Here is a 1,250-nt window from a genome sequence, read left to right as displayed (position 1 = left end):
TTGGAACAGTCTATGTAGGTGCTAATCTTGGCAGGGCCACCTGCTCTGCTGGGAGGGAACACTGATATTCTAGGAAGGGGAGGTTCTATGGTTGTTTATTCCCATCAAAGTCAGGCAGAGTTTTTCTGCAGTTTTGGTGCTAGCCTGGAGCCAAAAGGAAGTGAGTATTGAAGTGAGATTGAGAGTCCTAACTAGGTTGAGTCATAAATCATCAGTAATGACATAGAGACAGACCTCATCTGAGATCAATCAAAAAGATTAGAAGATGCACAAACAACTACAAACACACTCAGCTACCTTCTCTTTGATAAAAGGGTAAAACATGTTCACTGGAGAAAGAGAGCCTCCACAATAAATGGTGCGAGAAGCACTGGCTTTTCACATGAGAAAGGATAAAAATAGACACATGCCTATCACCATGCACTAAACTATAGTCAAAATAGAACAAAGATTTAAACATTAAAACAGAAACAATCAATCTTCTAGAGGAAAAAGTAGGTAAAAATCTTAACAACATAGGAGTAGGTAGAGAGATCATGAACAACTACTACACTGCTCAAGAAGTATTTCAAAGAATCAACAACTGGGATCTCATCTTTTGAAAAGCTTCACCTGAAAGGAAATCTAAAACAGATTAGAAAGAAAGCCCACAAACTGGGAAAATACAGTATCTGTTCATCTTACAAAGTCTTCTATAAAGAACATATAAAGAACTTTTAATACTAGAGCCCTGTAAATACAAAAACCCAAACCAAAAATGGGCATCTGAGATGAATATATACATTTGAGATGAAGAGATAAAAAAGTCAAGTAAATATATGAAAAAAAGTTCAGCATCATTTGTCATTCGAGAAATGAAAATTAGGGGGCTGGCTAGATAACTCAGCAGATTACAGAGGCTGCTTGGGCAGAGTGCAACAGCTGGGTTTTGATTCCTTGTGTGCTGCGTCAGCCCTGCCCCAGGTGTGGGCTCAGACGGTGACTGAGACTGAGCATGGTGGGGCACGCTGTAATTCCAAGGCTTTGGAGGCTGAAAACAGGAGAATCACTATAAGTCCAATCTACATAGTGAGACCCTGTAGATTCTGTAGACCCTGTCTGAAATACATTTTTTAAAAAAGAAAAAACTGCAAATTAAAACAACAGTGCAATTGCATCTCACCTCAGAAATCATAATCATCATCAAGAAGTCAGCCAAAGGCTGGTGAGATAGCTCAGTAGGGACAGAGAAGATAGTTCAGTAGGATAAG

The sequence above is a fragment of the Octodon degus genome, unplaced genomic scaffold, assembly GCF_000260255.1.
Source record: "Octodon degus isolate 3935 unplaced genomic scaffold, OctDeg1.0 scaffold00093, whole genome shotgun sequence".
Lineage (NCBI taxonomy): Eukaryota > Metazoa > Chordata > Mammalia > Rodentia > Octodontidae > Octodon > Octodon degus.
This window is presented reverse-complemented; position numbering follows the sequence as displayed.